The sequence below is a fragment of the Amblyomma maculatum genome, chromosome 8 (genome assembly GCF_055883805.1).
Source record: "Amblyomma maculatum isolate TAMU_Amacu chromosome 8, ASM5588380v1, whole genome shotgun sequence".
Lineage (NCBI taxonomy): Eukaryota > Metazoa > Arthropoda > Arachnida > Ixodida > Ixodidae > Amblyomma > Amblyomma maculatum.
Window position 1 is genome coordinate 60,532,039 of NC_139351.1, and position 17,458 is coordinate 60,549,496.

The window sequence follows — 17,458 nt, forward strand, 5'->3', positions numbered from 1 at the left end:
CTAAGTGCCGATATCACTCACATTTTGAGGAACTCCATGAAACAAAGCAGATTTCAGCTTGCAATTGTTTGGTAATGAAGTCTAGCCATCCGTTTCACCATAAACTCTACAACACAACCATTTCCTTGATACATAATCATTCGCGCCTGGCTTCGTATCACGAAAAAGTATCGTTTTCTATTCAATGGTTAGACGGAACGTATACCATGTACATAATTAACAAGGCGTATGAAGGCAGCCTCTATTTTCTAAAGCAAAGTGCAACGTAGTCGAGGAAATTAAATTTTTCTTCACATCGCCGAAACATTTCATGGAGCAACTCGCGCGTACGGATTTTATGGGAGAAATTTTGCTGTCTCCAAATTGTATTCTGCGTTTCCTTATGTGAACATTGCAGTGTATACAGACGTTTTAAAGTTGTTAACATCTTTATATATCATAAAAATGCCATAAATTCTACACGGTAACCAAGTTTAGCATTCGCGGGAGCAGCGAAAACGACTAGTTGTTTATTAAGCTAGAACCAGGGATATGATGCAACTTGGCCTCAGCACTGCCGAACTATTTGAAACATCTTGGGGGCGGTTCGCAATGTCCTGAAAATTTCCATGTGATGATATGTTTCTGTGCAGGCACGTACTGATTCTTTTTATGGCTTGGTTTACTTTGCATAGTTATAGTCACAATGTGAGTTTGACTACGAGCGACGTTGTAGTGGAGGACCCCGAAAATTTAGACTACCTGGAATTCTTTATTGTGCACTAAGATTGAACTGAACATGGCCGTTTTTGCATTTCGCCTCCATCGAGATGTGGCCGCCGGAGCCAGGGTTCGGTTTTCCGTCATTGGCTTCAGCAATCAAGCGCCCTAACCTAGCAATCAAGCGCGATTCATATTTCTGACCACCAGACAATCATGGCCACTCTCTCTATAGCTAGCTCTAGCTAATTTCGTACGTGCATTTTTTATATGCACGTAAAGCATGATTTGCGTTCGCGTGAGAGCTTGTTGCGGCCATTGCGCGCCTTGCATAAATGCAGTCGTGAAAATGAGTGGGATACTCTGAAATGAATTTGGCGCATGTAGTTTCTTAAATGGTCATGAGGTATGCTTTGTTCCTGGCAGGTAAAGACAACGGTTATCGTATACCTCACCTGACATAATTGATTACACACTGAAACGCTTATTTTGTGGTAGCCTTGCTTCTTTAGATCGAGCAAAAACGTTTGATCGAAAATAACATGGATTTGAATTCGGCGTTTTGGATGGTTTCGCATTTCCACGAAATTTCATATATTTAATTAAAGTCATGTATGATGGCATTCAAAGCACAGTGGATATAGATGGGTAAGACAGTACCCATTTTTTGTAACTCGCGGTGTCCGTCAAGGTTGCCCTTCTCGCCTCCTTTATTTGCTTTCAGCTTAGAGCCTTATTTGATGGCCAGATTACAGACCGAAAAAGTGTCAGGGTCACTGCCCGTCTTTACCTGTAAGACAATTAAGTCCTTGTGCCACGGCCATTTGGCGATAATGAAGAAATGCAAAACGTGCGTCTGCTCTGAGGTATCAGCGAACATTATGAATCTCAGGTGGTCGAAATGTTCGGATCACTGAATCGATTCGAGACATTAGCTGTATAAACGGAACTGTTTTCATTTCTTTCTGTAAATTGCACCACAACATAACACGCAGCCATGTGCACATGTCGTGTTGTGCAGAGTGTTTCGAAGACTCAACAAACAATAATCTTTTATATGAAGCTCATTGGAATCAAATTTACTACTGACAGATGTTATTTGTGACCATTCAACCAAAGTAAATGCTTCTCCGGAAGCCTTGATGATGCACAAACATTGTATGTTATACAAGCCTGATCTATCTTGGCTTTATGTCAAAGCAGCACACACAACACATTTTTTACAGCAACTATGCACAGGTAATAAAATATATTTCACTACACACCTCATCCCTTTCCTTTCACTTAAGAAACGATTACAATGTGGACGGAGTGTGTTTTTACATCTTGAGTGTGCTAGTTGAACAAATTTGTCATGGCAGCTGCCTACATCTTGACGGCCTTTCTATGTGGTTTGTGCTGAGTTCGTTGGTTTCGCCGCTTCCAAATGCCTTCTGCTTCATAATATCTTGGTGAAAGAGTGGTAAGATTGGCTTTGCTGCACCTAAATGCACTAGAAAACACATATTGCGGTTCTCCCAGTCACCTACGACCATGCATACACTGCATTATACACCCCTTACTGTAACTTATGCCACAAAAGGGCCAGCTTACACCACATCCCAGTTTGACACCCCTACCTTCCATCTTCACCCTATCTATCTACACAATATACTACAGACATGTCCCTCCGAGGGATCTGAAGCCCTCCACTTGCGAGCACTGGGAGGTCACTATGTTTAGCTCGGACCCGCTAAACCAGCTGAAGGCCATCGAGCGTCCAACCAAGATCTCCAGAGCGCAAAGGCTCCTGGCCACCTAGCGCAGAAACCCCATTTTATTCGTCCTCTCGAACTGAGAAAAAAAAAGCAAAAAAAGTAGAGGGAGCCCGGACAAGTAAATGCTTTGCCAGGCTTAAAACCAATTAAAAATATATAAAAGGGAGCAGAAGCTCGAGATAAAAAAAACGTTTTTAAAAAGCAAAAGAAGGTATTTAAAAAAACAACAACGAGGTCCATGTTGCATGGTGGTCCACGCTGGCTTAAGAAGAATAAAAATAAAAAACCAGAAGGTAGCCTATGAAGCCCCTGCTTATGACTTCCTTACTTAATAAAAGTTTATTAGCTCGACCATGCACTACTTTATGAGCATTCGACGAGACCAGGGAACTTTCGCCTGCGTCCAAGGAATACTCGGCCATGCTAGAAAACTGTAGTCGCAGAAGAATTCGATATCCTCCACCGCAAAGTTATCTCAACATAGAGGCAGTGGTCATTTGGAGACAATTACAGACAGGTTCATATCCAAACCTACACATTTTAAACAAAATGCACCCTACTATATACGCTTTCAGATGTCCATGGTGCGACGAAGAGCCCTCACTGTATCACATGGCTTTGTAAAAACATAGAGGTGGCTCCCAAAATACGAAACACGTGCAGAGCAATGGGAGCCTCTGCTGTCGAGCTGGGGATGCAACTGGGAGACAGCTGTGAAGACGCCCCGAAACCCGCCGAAGAAAGCATAAAGCTAATTAAAGTTTTTACTTCCTTCCTTCCTTCTTTTTCCACCACGCACCAATGCATCTCTGCTAATAAAGATGCTGTCTCGCCTTTTGTCAGGCTGATATATTAGATTCTTTCCGCGTTGATGCAGGTAATCTTTTCTTCCTTACACTGAAAAACTCATATCAGGTAACAAATCTCAATCCGAGTTTAGTTTCGTTGCCTGGGTGCAGCCATCTTAATTTTACTGTGGCGCCCCGTATGATCCACAATGGGCAAGTGCGCTCCGTTTCCTCTTGACGTCATCTTGGGCTGTGCTATGCGTGTTGATGCTGCGTTGCGGCAGTGTAAAATAGCTGTTTCGCGGTGCTCGCGAAAGCTATGCAACACTTTGGTACTATTTTAATTTTTGTTTGAGCGCACCAGCAATTCGCATACTATCCATTTGCATGGCGGCAGCTTTTTGAAACAGCCCTAGCGGCCGGGGGGGGGGGGCGCGAAGGACTGCGCTCCCTTCCACAGGTTGAACTCATCAGATTTAACTGTCAGGAGGTATCATTATTATCTTTCCCTATACATCTATTTTCAGTTATATTTCATAAATGCAAAGGTAACTGTGCACACAAACACAGCGAATGAACCGTACGTGCAGCTACCAAACTCAAAATGCCGATACCTACTACGAAAGGTGTTTTCCAATCATAGCCGCAATGCGTTGCGCGGAGTGCGACCCATTTCATGCCGTGTATTTTCTCTCGACTGTGTATATTTATGTTTGATGTTGTGCTGTTTTCATTTCGCAATAAATGCCAGTAGCTTTCACCACGGTCACGCCGCTAACCGCTGCTATCGCGCACCGAGCTTGACGAATGCATGCGTGTCTGGGGTGCGCCGGCAACCGAGCGTGAAAAGAATACGATCGAACAGTCCGGCTTCAACAACGTACTTTCAAATTAAACCGGCGTTAAAGTACATCCCATAAAAGAAGCTGTGTCTAAAGTAGCCATCCGTCAAATTTTTTATGCAGTCTTGCATAATGTATGTACGTGCGGCGGCGCAGCAACAGCGTATCCTCGACCCGTTGTAGCAGCATCGTTTGCACGGCTTATTGTTGAGCAAACCGTCGAAAGACGTGCGCTCTCGCTGCTCCACAAACGAAGACGACCAATTCGCAGCACTTACTGTAGCTCTTACGAAAGCGGAGCCGCCCGCGTCCACCGCGGGTGACTGCACTCTCGCCAAGCGCTGCTCCCTAGTTGTCGCTGGGCCTAAATTGCTCGCATCAAAGGCAAAGTTGACAGCGCTTTGCAATTGTTTTGCTCTAGAGTAGACGATTGTAATTACTTGGATGTGTGTGCAGTCCAGAATCGTGCATTGTCGCCCCGTTGACATTACCTCTGCAAAGGGCGCAAGTAAGGTTTTTAAGTCTCTCAAACGACAATATACCTAGGTTGAATGACACTCTGCTATGCATGAAGAGTGTGAATGTACAGCCCACTCGGTACTGGTAACGATGGACTGGCCTAATGAATCTGGGTACAGGGAATTTTCCTCCTCTTCTGCTTGCTTTCGTTAGAACGGTGTACAAAAGCAAATGTGACATTTACTGTACCTCTCCATGCCTGTGATTAAAAACCCTTTCTGGGTTCATGGTGGAAATCGCGCGTCGGCGAGATTCACCCGCGAGGTGTTTCAGTGAGATTCTGAGTAACACATTGTGCATCTTTCCTTTCCTGAAAACCGTATGTGTCATGCTGTTTAAATCTAATGCGTTCAAAGGAACAATGGTAGTGCTCTACAAGGACTCGTGGTGTACTCTGTGCAGCAGCAACGAGAAGGCTTTTTTATATTTCCACTGCAGAATCAGCAGTGTTCTCAGAGATAGATTTTATTTGGGAGTCCCCAAAGACAAAGTTTTAACTCATCCTGTCCAACATTTAGCGTGCACACCTCGCTCGCCAAGTTTATGTATATCTACTTATCGATTTCGTTCTGATTCCAGCGGCCGTGCCTTAGGTAACGTCTTTTCTTGCTACTAATTCAGGATCGATTGTGTAATAGCCTATAAAAACCGTTTCTGTTACCACAAAAGAATTACTCTGTTACGGGATGAGTGTGTGTCGCTCTAGTGCGGAACTAGCGCAACTTGGACTTTACCTATGAAGTGGATATTCAGGGTTGTCACCGACTAGCATCCCATGTGTTGGCCTTCAACTATAAGAGATCCCATGGGCCGCATCGGTGGTTTGGATTTATTCATTCAGAATGCGACTGGACTTTCCTGTACAAGTCTAGATTGCTACTCCAGGGCGCCCACTGTTTCTTTCCGAACCTCTTTGCCCAAGCAGGTATCCCTAATACACAACCCACTGATTTCTTTATTCTCTCTCTCTTTCTGTTATGTTGTGCCACTACTAGCGAATAAAACGGGGATTATATGCTAAACTTCAATATTGATGAGCTGATCTCTGCTGCAACCAAGCCTTAACTGAGCGGCTTTGTCCTTGTTGATGGCATTTTCTAACGTTGGAATAACCTTCATCGCGATAGCCCTGAACTCGCAATTTCCAAGAACTGACTTCAGAGGAAATAGAAGGTTTCCTTATTGTTTTCTGCAGGACATTCCATCACGTACGACAGTGCCAATCGTTGGCTAGTTTGGCCTGTCCTTTATGACTGTGCCCGCAGTTTGTTGTTGTGCGATACGTGCCTGCCCGGGGCCAATGTTTCCTGGAACTACTCCAAATTACCTTTTTCAGCCTTTCACATCCTCCAGGGCAGCACACGTTTGACGGATAGGACATCGTTGTTCCCTTTCGTGAGTCCTGGAAATATAAGAGTGGTGGCTGTTATGGACAGTGCCACTCGGTTTGAGAAAGCGCACGCACTCACCACCAGCGCTGCCACTGATTACACCGACTACTTCCTACTACACATACCTCATACTACATAAGAGCTCTAATCAGAAACTCATTATATTGGCGGCATCTTCCGATCAGAAGTTGTTATGCATGTTTGTCAATGGTCAGCTAAACACATTTTGGTCTGCGCTTAATCTCTTCAAGCCGACAACTTCACTGTGCACTTCGAATGCAACCTCCTTTAAATTCTTGACCATGTACTTCATACCTGATCAACATTTTGGAAACTAGGCCTTGCATGCACTGTACTTCCGTTAAACTCATCTCTATGACACTAGCATTTTACTCGCTTTTACCTCTTGTACTAGAGCTGCGATTCTCCATTATCTCTTCACACATGGCTTAAATTCTTAGCTGTAAGCTTATCGGGTTTAAAGTAGAAAGAAGCTCATAGTTTGAGACATGCTATATTGGAGGAATCTGGAATTTCAACCACATCATGTTCGTTTCCTTAAAGTGACATCAAACACCATAGGGAGCATTTTCTTCCGTCTCCAAATAAAAAGTGGCCGCTGCGCTGAGGTATAAGCTTGGTTGCATATTCACACTCCCGTATAGAGCTTATTCACGGGACGTCATTGCAGCCTTCCTGGAAACCATAGAACGCGTAACGCAACGTGAGAGAGGGAGAAAGAAAGAGAGAGAGAGGGCCTACCGCGAATCATTACACGGCGTCGGTGAAATCCGAGCTTTAGTTGGACGGTGTTCCAAACGGCCGTCTCAAGTATCCGACAAATGAGCGATGCGTAGCCGGGAGGACGCTGGTAGACGCTCTTTAGTTTCGAACCGCCCAACATTATGGCGTCTCCGCAATACATGGTTGCCACAACCGCCGCCTGCTAAATCTGATAGTGTATAGTGTCTATAGCTTCTGCATCACACGTACAGACGAGAGCAAAAGTTGTATACAACACTCAGCCGGTGGCGGAGCTCGAATAAACTGCATGAAGTCTTCTAGAAACAGCTATTTACGATCGAGACTAAAGTGGCAGTGCCGCATTTTATCCACGTGAATCTGTCACTGTCGCTTTCCCTTACGATGTCACTAGATGGCATTTTGATACACTTTTCCCGAGCTCTGTCATTGTCTGAGTGTTGTATACCCCCTTCGATCACGACTGTACATACTCGACAATACTCTGGTCTAGGTGTCATATACGCACCGCGAGCTCCTCAAGCATCTAATGCTTCCCAGGTAGCACAGTTAACCAGCCCGATATTGGAAATGTCCTGGCAAAACACGGCCCAAGGGAGGCACATTGCTACCAGTATATTTCTGATATTGGCCATGCCATACTATAAGCTGGTTACAACGGTTGCATCTTGCCTGTACTCACCTATGGGGCTGAAACGTGGAGGCTAACCAAGAGAGTTCTACTTAAGTTGAGTACTACCCAGAGGGCTATGGAACAAAAAATGGTAGGGGTAACATTAAGAGATGGAAAGCGTGCAGAGTGGGACAGAGAAATAACTCAAGTTACTGACATTCTAGTGGAATATAAGAAGAAGAAATGGACATGGGCAGGACATGTATTGCGAAGAGAGGATAACCGATGGTCGCTGAGGGTAACAAACTGGATTCCAAGGGAAGGAAAGCGTAACAGGGGTCGGCAGAAAGTTAGGTGGGCGGATGAGATTAAGAAGTTCGCAGGGGTCAAGTGGATGCAGCTAGCACAGTACCGGGTTAAGTGGAGAAACATGGGAGAGGCCTTCGCCCTGCAGTGGGTATAATCAGGATCATGATGATGATGATGATAACAACGGGCCAGGTATGCCATTGCTTGCTGACGTTAGTACTATGTCTGGAAACCAGTGATAAACATTGTCCTGCTATACGTGTGGCTCGCCAATATTTCGCATATGCTGGTATGAGCTTGGAAACATCGTCCATCAGATCGATCGATCTTCCGAAATTTTATATACGTTCGTGTGCGTTGGCAAATATTGGTCGCTCGTTTAGATTGGAATGCGAACATTTGACATACGTTCGTGTATGTTTGCAAATATTGTTCGCTCGTTTAGGTATGGCTGCCAACATCTGATATACGTTTATGTATGCTGGCAAATATTGTTCGCTCATTACGATCACGCTGCCAACATGAGGAATTACATTTTGCCAAATACTGATCAACATTACCTGGGTATTAAGCCAGACTGCTAGCGAGCGTAGGTCAATATTTTCCCCCCTTGTCAACATCTCACGTTTTTGGCATGCACTTCTTGACAACACTGTTCCATTTGGATTAAGATATGACTTTTAAGAATTAGACCTTCCTCTACGATCCTCGGTGTTTCACATTAGTATTTACAGCTTTTAGGTAAGCAATAAGCAGCACATTGAACTTGCTCGTGTGTGTAGGTAATTGAAACGAGGTGTGCACAAATTGCAGAAATAGTTCTTGTCTGCCTTATCTGATAGGGGTTCATAAACATTCACACTACGGTAGCTACCGGACATTGTTATATTATAAAGTTAGAGGCAGTCGCATCCCTAGGCTACTCCATTCGATTGCATTCTCAGTATACGTGCGATTTTCGAGACATACACCCCGAACTTTACCATTATATTCATGCGAATACGCACGCAAGACAGAGAGAGTCCATGAAAAACATCCTTGACGTGGTTAGCTTTTCATCCTAACGTCTCTTCGAGTTCGGCTTGCAAAAGTGAAAGGTAAAGACATGCCTAGTATGCCAATGGCACATGAAGTGTCGTGAAACACCTCGCCGCAGCTGAAGTCGTTTAGGCGGCCATCGTGACGTTTACGCATGAATGCGAGAACTGAAATTGAATTTTTATTTTTATTTTATATCGAGCTGAATCTCTGGTAACATACGCGCTCTAGAAATGTTCTACAATTCGGAGCTGCCTAAAAATGTGGCCGTCTACAAGTTGACAAACTAATATTATAAGAGGCTAAATATTTTGTTACTACATCGTATTTAAATAGGGGGCTGATAACAGCAAATAGTTTTTTTTTCTGTCCGTCTGTCCGCATAGCGTACTTGCGAAACAGCTTTGATGTACTTGTGATTATGTATTGTTAAAAATCTGCAAACTGTGTAGATGAACCACGCCAAACTGTTTTACTAAATGATATCTATAATTTTCTATGCCGACAAAACACTGCAGTCTTCATTTGACGACGCACTTTACAAGAATGGCGCTGGACTACACACAGAAAAAATAACACAATGAACATAGTTTAAAACAGAAGGAAAGATGACAATGGGAAACCTGCAGTAATTAAGATTGAAACAAGCATCATTGCACACAATTAAAAATTTGTGACAGCATATCGGGTATAAAATATCGCTATATACGTGCTTTATGCAGAAAGAGAACACATTGGCATGATTAGCGCGGCCAGTTGGTATCGAACAAGCTCATACGTGACTTCACTCTGATGAAATTTACCAGTGTGGCATTTCAGTTGCATCTCATAAAGAGAAGCGAGGCCCCGGTTTTCTCTGGGCACGTTTGGCTGTGCGCTATCCCACTTTTATTTTTTCTTTAGCTTGCAAGAAATGCAGATTAAAAATATTGCTAGCTATTTCCATATACCTGGGCTAGACACCTCATCAAAACACAGCAATTATGTTTCTATACATAAGCATTATTTATTCCCAGTTCCCTAGCCCATTCCTTTATATGTAAGCCTCACAAGTTCCCGGAAGTTATATCTGAGCGGAATATTTTTCCCAATCCTTTATATTTAGGCCTTACAAGTTCGCGAAAGTTATATCTGCGAGCAAATATTTTTAAGTTAACTGAATGCGCTCTAGAGCTATAACATAACGATTTCTTTATTCGCAAGTACAGTTGAACCAAGAAGCTTGCCCGGTTCCGGGCGTTCTGTGCTGGTCATCTCCAGCAGAAGATATCCCCCAAGACGCATGCTCTTGAAAGCGACACGAAAATCTTGTCCGGAATTCTTAGAAAGGACTGGGTGCAATTAATGCACTCGCCTCCAACACGCGATGGCCAACACCTTCTTTTCTGCCCCCCCCCCCCCCCCCCCCTCTCACCTATGCTTCGTCTTACAAGATATCTGCGGCATTGTGAAAGAGCAGCTCTTGAAATTGCGCTCCTAAGTGCCTCTCGCCCCTGGGCACTATAATAGAGAATTGTGCTCCTACTGTCACCCCCGCCGATTTGGGGGGCGAGAGCTGCATGGGAGCACAATTGCTTATTGTAGTGCGCTATGATCCTGATTGGACCAGGTGCCTCTGCCTTTCGCAGTGCTACAAACATTTTGTGAGACGAAGTGCAATCTCAAGTTGTTGTATGCTCAAGCAATGAAGACACCTGACAGCAGTACTGGCTCCACGACACCCCATGCTTTGTCCATGTTCACGGAACGCGCTTGCCTCGTTCGACTGTTTACTGACCCTTGATGCATTTGTTGCTCCTTTCACTCCTCTCATGCTCTACGCTGCGCACTCCCTCTGTGCCCCTCGCCAGCACTCGTGTACGCCGCGGCCGACTGAAAAAAATGGACGGTAGAACACGGATGTGTCTTTTCGGTCGAAGACGCTTTTCTGAGCGCAACCAAATTTTTACATTCCATCAATACGCTTATCAGCACTAGCTGCCAAATGAGTGAGTATATTTTTTGGTTCTATTTTAAAAGTTGAATTTTGTACGCACATTCGTGGCCTAAAGTTTTGCGAGCTACAGAGAGGAAAACAAATATAATAATTTATCGCTGTTTAGTCTCCAAGGGTACCCAAAAATTCGCGTATTATTTCAGCACATGAAACTCTTATTTTTTATTATTTAGTTCTGCTCTTCATCAAGCATCTTGCGTGATTGGAACAGGTTTTTGTTTTTAGATTCTGAGCTTATATTTTTTTTCATGTATGCGTAGATATGCTCTTAGGCTGACACACCTGAAATGGTGGGGCAGGGGCAGGTAGGTCACCGCCGCTTGCGGCGGGGGCTAGTCAGCCACCGAGTTTTTATCTGTTGTAGGCCGTCATTGCACCCGCCACCGCCTCGGTGGCGGACGACGGCTGTTGTTGCGGCACGCGTCTTTCTTTCCCACTTCCTTTTCTTTCTTCTCTATTTTCTCTTCTGTCTGCACGAGGCAGTGAAGGTGGCTCAGCTACAGAGCCAGTAGCAGGCCCGTGCTTTTTTTTCTTTTCCTTCTTCCTACAGCCACAAAAACAACAGCTGAAATTTTCCTAGGGAAGATGGTCATATATAATTCCTTCTACTAAATTTTCGTGCTCCACGCTCTTGTACATCATGCCTGAGGGGCGGCATACATAAGCAAGCGATACCTAAGTTACATGGAGCAGTTTTTCTTTTTTACGCCAGTACCGTACTGGTCATTGCTAACGATGGTCGACAGAGTTGCTTTTTTCTCAGCCTCAGCCTACTTATCTTCGGAGTATTTCCCAAAACTAGGGCTCCATTCGCTGTACAATATTGTACTTTTTGTTGTATTATTATTTGTTGCAGAAATGCGCAGATGTCATTGGCTGATCATTATGATTTTTTGGAATAAAATGCTGTAGTGTGGCGAGAACTTCCCAGCCTCAAGGCTGTTCTGTACGACCTTTGTTTTCACGTCTGATTTGCAAAAGAAAATTACTCTTACAGCGCATGCAATTTTATTACCAAAAAAGAAAAATTGACGAAGTCAAGCTTCAACACGTTACTGCGTACAGATCAATATACCTAACGAACACAGATTATAGGATGCTCAGAAAAATTCTAGCTAAAATGCTTCGCACTGCAATAAATTTGTAGGACCGCATCAGGCGTGCGGCATTAAAGGCCGAACCATTTATACAAATATCCAGAAGGCACAGTCGGCGCTGGAGTGTTGCCACGCCTTGCAGGATATCGTTGCCATGCTCCAGCTTTACTTAGAAAAAGCCTTCGACAAGGCGGTGCATGATGTCTTGTTATCAGCTCTAGAGCATGCAAGTGTGGGCTCAGTTATTTGCAAGAGAGTCGCGATGGCGTACAGAGGGTGCACAACGTGCATAATATCGCTTTACCACAGCGCCACGCCTCATATCACAAAACGCTTTTCATATTTCCCTTTTTTCTACAGCGACAATGATAGCGGGATTCCGCGAGTGATAGATACTGCGCCTCTCCTTTCCTGTAGACGAATTATAGAGCGCCGGTGAGCTTTATTGCGTTAAATGAAATACTAGTTGTGTTCGGCAAGGGGCGAACCGATGTACAGTCACGACAAGACGCTTTCGCAGAGGCCCGGAACAATGAATCTTCCCAGAGCGCATTGCGCTGCGCGCTTTGCGCTTTACGCTACGTATATCCAGGCATAGCAGAGCTAATCTACTGCGCCCCGCCGGGTTGGTGCAGTGGTAAGACGCCCGACTACTGTGCCGGAGTACCCGGATTAGAACCCGACCTCGGCTGCTGCGTTTCGATGGAGGCGAAACAAAGAGGCGTCCGTGTGCTGTGCGATGTCAGCGCACGTTAAAGACCCCCAGGTGGTCGAAATTACACCGTATACAGCCCTCCACTATGGCTCCTCTTTCTATTTTAGAGCGCAGCTCTTTGGCGTCCGTTCCTGGGTTTCGCGTCGGCGTCGTCGTCGGCCTCGTAACCAGCTCCGCCCCCCTTTCATCCCCCCAGCGCTAGCAGCGACCGACTGATACCGCTGGATGCCGCTGACGCCGCTAGAGAGTCAACATAACGTGACTGCATTGTTTGCGTCGGCATCGGCGGCGTTGTCCCTGAAACCAACTCCGCAGCTGGGGTTGACTCACTATCGGCGTCAGCAGCATCAGTCAGTCGCTGCTATCTCTTCCCTCCTCTCTTTATCGCGTTGTCCGCTTGCTGCGCGCGCTTCTGCCCCCATCGTTTGCAGCTGGGTGCACACGCCGCACCCCTCCCCCCTCTTCCTGCGAGTCTCCGGTTGTCAAAGCGCCGGCTCGAACTTAATTCCTTTCTTCGCTCCTCCTCCAATGCAACCCCTGTGCGGTGGCAATCAGAGAGCCAGATCGGTGGCGGTGGATCTGTATATGTGCACCGCCCTGCTGCTGCTGCTGCTGCTGCTGCTGCTGCTGCTGCTGCTGCTGCTGCTGCTGCTGCTGCTGCTGCTGCTGCTGCTGCTGCTGCTGCTGCTGCTGCTGCTGCTGCTGCTGCTGCTGCTGCTGCTGCTGCTGCTGCTGCTGCTGCTGCTGCTGCTGCTGCTGCTGCTGCTGCTGCTGCTGCTGCTGCTGCTGCTGCTGCTGCTGCTGCTGCTGCTGCTGCTGCTGCTGCTGCTGCTGCTGCTGCTGCTGCTGCTGCTGCTGCTGCTGCTGCTGCTGCTGCTGCTGCTGCTGCTGCTGCTGCTGCTGCTGCTGCTGCTGCTGCTGCTGCTGCTGCTGCTGCTGCTGCTGCTGCTGCTGCTGCTGCTGCTGCTGCTGCTGCTGCTGCTGCTGCTGCTGCTGCTGCTGCTGCTGCTGCTGCTGCTGCTGCTGCTGCTGCTGCTGCTGCTGCTGCTGCTGCTGCTGCTGCTGCTGCTGCTGCTGCTGCTGCTGCTGCTGCTGCTGCTGCTGCTGCTGCTGCTGCTGCTGCTGCTGCTGCTGCTGCTGCTGCTGCTGCTGCTGCTGCTGCTGCTGCTGCTGCTGCTGCTGCTGCTGCTGCTGCTGCTGCTGCTGCTGCTGCTGCTGCTGCTGCTGCTGCGCTGCCGCTGCCGCCGCTGCCGCTGCCGCCGCTGCCGCTGCCGCCGCTGCCGCTGCCGCTGCCGCCGCCGCTGCCGCCGCCGCTGCCGCCGCCGCTGCCGCCGCCGCTGCCGCCGCCGCTGCCGCCGCCGCTGCCGCCGCTGCCGCCGCTGCCGCCGCTGCCGCCGCCGCCGCCGCCGCCGCCTCCCGCCGCCGCCGCCGCCCGCCGCCGCCGCCGCCGCCGCTGCCGCTGCCGCTGCCGCTGCTGCTGCTGCTGCTGCTGCTGCTGCTGCCGCTGCTGCTGCTAAACGAGCTGCCAGAGCAGAGGCCCAGCGCCTTCGCCGCCAGAATCCAGAGCAGTAAGCGAGGCTGAAGCAGAAGCTCATCACCGCCGTCGAGAAGACCCTGCCGTTCGCACCGCCGAAGCGGAGGCTCATCGCCACCGTCGACAGCAACCAGGTCTAAGCGAGGCTGAAGCAGAAGCTCATCGCCGCCGCCGAGAAGGGAGTCTTTGTTAAAGGAATACGTGTGAAAAATAAAAAAAAAATATGTGATAGTGCATACATGTGTTGCTCGATTTCTTTGCCTCAATCTATCGAAAAGGTGAAACAGCTTATTTGCTGCGATCAAATTTCGCATTAGGAAGTAACGTAATCGTCATAATTTTTCCACTTTCACTCCCACCTTCCTCCCTTCCCTTAATAACTAATAATAATAACTGGTTCACAGGAAGGGAAAGGCGCAGTATCTGTCACACTTGCTCTGTGGACACCTGAACCGCGCCGTAAGGGAAGGGATGAAGGTAGGAGTGAAAGTGGAAAGAGAGAAAGGGGAGCCGTAGTGGAGGGCTACGGAGTAATTTCGACCACCTGGGGATCTTTAACGTGCGCTGACATCGCACAGCACAAGGACGCCTCTACGTTTCGCCTCCATCGAAACGCATCCGCCGAGGTCGGGTTCGAACCCGGGTACTCCGACAGAGTAGTCAATTCCCTTACCGCGCGGTTTAGGTATCCGTAAGAAACAAGTGAGACAGTTATCGTGCCTTTCACTTCCTATAAATTAATCAGAGCTAATCTACTGCTACTTTGTTTTATTGCGAAAGCATTACTACGCGCACTTTCAAGCCTTCAAGTGACCCGGCCGCAGTTATTTCTTACCCACGTGACTTTGTGACGTCACACCCAACGTGACACGCGAGCTGGTAGGAGCTGCCAACTTGGGTCTCTAATTTCACATGGGACGGTTATGTCAGAACTAGCCTGCTAGGACCCTGGCATTCGCGTTTCCTCTATATGCCACAAAGGCACGTTCATATGGGTTGGTTAAAGCAGGGCTTTATATGTGGGCTGAGGAAGAAGAAAAAGAGAAGGAGAACGCTCGGTCACCCGCAGCTAATGCCTTCGCTCAATTATGGTTCAGCAGTGTTGAACCGTTGTAATTTTTTGCTTTAGCCATCGGCCCCTGGTGGCCACCTGCCGAATTACACCCATGATCTGCATCGTGGGATTCTCCAGAGTATTGGCGGTCTCGCCATAATGTCCGTGTTTTTGAAGTTTGAAGTTTATTGTATTTCAAAGGTTAACAAAACATGAATACAGAAGGAGGTCCCAAAGTCAAGGACTGCGGAACGGGACCTCCTATAATGATTATTGAAAAGAAATACATATTGAGCAGTTTCAGAAATTATACAATATTTCGCATCAGTGGGTTGGGGCGAATGAAACATGAATTAGTACAGGCACTATTGATGTAATAACAAAGAATAAACACCTAATCACATAAATAAAACATAGGAAACAATTCATAAAAAGATATAAAGGATAACACTGGAACAGATTACCTTGAAAATTACGATAAGTGTGATAACAAAAACTGAGGAAGAGCGGATTTAAAGGAAAAAATAGTAAATGATTGTTTGATAGTTGAAGGCAATGAATTCCAAAGAGTGGTAGCAGAGAATTACGTTACCAGCAAATAAGCCTGAGATTCAGATTCGCTCGACGATACGTACTGTCTTGCCTGCTACTTTTATTTTGGGCTCCGCAGGTGCTTTGCCACTTAAGTGCTTCGCACTGTGCATACATAATTCAGATATTTGCGGCCTGGAGCAAGTTTTTGATGGCCAGATTCCTTCCCTGGTTGGCCCAAAGGTTGCTATCATTCTCATATATATTATATTTTATTTCCTGGGGCTTTGCCAATTGCTCGGGGACTTCTCTTATAGCCACGTTCAAGATTAAGGGACGCAGCACCGATCCCTGGGCTGTACACTTAATATATCAGCCCCGCCGGGGTGGCGCAGTGGTTACGGCATTCGACTACTGTTCCCAAAGACGCGGGATCGAATCCCGGCCTCGGCGGCCGCTTTTAGATGGAGGCGAAAAGCAAGGTGCCCGTGTGCTGTGCGATGTCAGTGCACGTTAAAAAACCCCAGGTGGTCGAAATTTTCGGAGTCCTCCACTACGGCGTCTCTCATAGCCTGAGTCGCTTTGGGACGTTTAACCCAACAAACCAACCAACCAACTTAATATATCACTTTCAAGGGGATTACAACGTTTGGTACTTCATGCAGGAATATCTGGCCCTGGGGAATTTTCCTACTGCACCGATATGTCCTGGTACCTACAATAATCCTTTTCAGTCCTTCTAGAATCACCTCATGCTTTACATTGTCGAAAGACTTCGTAAGTTGCGAACTCGAAATTATTTCTCATCTTCAACCTTCAGTCTATTGTGTCATGTTTGATTTAGAGCATGGCATCCTGTGTACGCACGTCGAGTCAACGGCGTTGGCCTCATTGCACTTTAGGGCTCCAAAGTGCCGTCGAAATTTTTTGCTTTCATCATGCTAACCGTAATACTTGCCTTTGTTCGATACCTGCCATCAGGATACATTTTCGCTTGCTCAGCTTACGTGAAGAAATAAAGGGCGTGTGCACTGTATAGAATACAAAGAGGCATATCATAAACAGTTTTTCATCTGTTCGCAGGCCGAAAGTGTTAATAATAGGTGCATTTTTGGAGCTAATTGCAAATGCGTTTTGTGATAGGGCACTGGGGCTGTTGCTGTGGCTTTTTGGGTTGGTGCCATTCGTTTGTTCCTTGTGCGCCTCGGTGTTTCTATGAAGGAATGGAGCTACCGTAGATGCGATGGTGGCATTACAGATCCAGTGTTGATCATCCTAAAGTCGTCTGGGATTTTTGCTTTCATCATGCTAAGCGTAATGCATCCCTTTGTTTGATACAATCAAGATACATTTTACATTGCTCAGCTTACGTTAAGAAATAAATGGCCTCTGAAATGTACAGGATACAATGAGGCAATATCAGAAACAAGATTTCCCTCTTCTGGCAAGGCGAACGCGTAGATTAATAGGCATTTATCAAGGTTAATGGCAAGCGAATTTTTTGGCAGGATATTGGGGCTTTTTCGCTTTTTGTAATTGAGGAAGTTTTGGGGGGAGAGTGATGGCTTCTCCTGGCCCTACGGGGCAGGTACTCTCACCGGCGTTTGCGGCCGGGACTAGCCTGCCACCGGTATACTACCTGTTGTCGTGGCCACGGTCAATACTCTGTCTGTCGCTGCACACGGGCAAGACAACAGCCGTGTTAAACTCATCTTTAGCTGTTATTTTGTGTTCTTGGCAGAAATTGATGTCACGGAACTCACAACCCTTCCTCTCCCAGGCTTCCAATGCAAAACCGCTGCCTCACGGCACA